We start from the raw sequence: 962 nt of genomic DNA, 5'->3' as shown, positions 1-962 counted from the left end.
AGGATGGTTTTTAAGGTGAAACCCTTGTGGAAAGGCAGAGAGACAGGAGTAGAAAGGCCAGGCGCGGCCTCGGAGCCACACGAGTAACCCAAAGCCATAAACAACGCTGCTCTGTGCTGGAGCTACAAGTGCTTGCCCTTACTTCGGTGTTCGCCCCCAGCCTCCCAGGGCCCTCACCATAGTCCTCTGAGGATCTCAAACAGGGTCTCCGCCTAGCCCCTCCTCCTCTAGGTGGCCAAGGTTGGAGAAGGCAGCCCTGACCTGGTGAACTGGGGACTGGCAGGCTTTGGTTGGGGGTGTCGAACTGAGCTGAGGACAGGACCTATGGCCAGTGTCATGTGAGTCAGGCCTACATTGAGGCAACCCTGAATAAGGGGGTGTGGAAAACTTGAATGGATGAGGGAGGAAGGAGGCCTTTCAGAAGGGCTTCTGGATCAACGCTCTCTCCACCCCCAACCCCGCCACTAACACTCAGAAGGGAGTGGGACAAGTCGCCTGAGTCTAGGAATCTAGATTTTAAAGCGGAACGCTCAGTTAGGGGTGGGGGACATAGGAGGCATTAGCTTCTGGAAGAGGAGGCACGTGGGTCGAGCAGTTTGTAGACAGTTGCTTAGCTAAGTAGGGAGAAAAGGGAATCCTGAGAGCGCTCTGAGTGCAGGTTGCAACCCTCCCGGCTTCAGTGTAGCTTCGCTGTAGGTACAAAGAGATGATTTTAGGCTCTGACAGCGAAATCTGGCTTCTAGACCAAGAAATGAGTGTTCTGCGGAAGGAACAAGACAAAAACCAGGAACCCTTCGTCCCCCTTCGTCCTCCCAGTGTCATTGTGCCTAATTTCCATTTCTCCAGACTCCTGAAGCCCAGGTAGCATTTTCCCTCGTACAAGAGAAAAGGGCTGCCGGGCAGTGGTGGCGCATGCCTTTAATCCCAGCACTTGGGGGCAGAGGCAGGCGGATTTCTGAGTT

This window comes from Mastomys coucha, unplaced genomic scaffold (assembly GCF_008632895.1).
Source record: "Mastomys coucha isolate ucsf_1 unplaced genomic scaffold, UCSF_Mcou_1 pScaffold16, whole genome shotgun sequence".
NCBI lineage: Eukaryota > Metazoa > Chordata > Mammalia > Rodentia > Muridae > Mastomys > Mastomys coucha.
The sequence above is the reverse complement of the archived record's forward strand: the minus strand, read 5'-3'. Positions refer to the sequence as shown.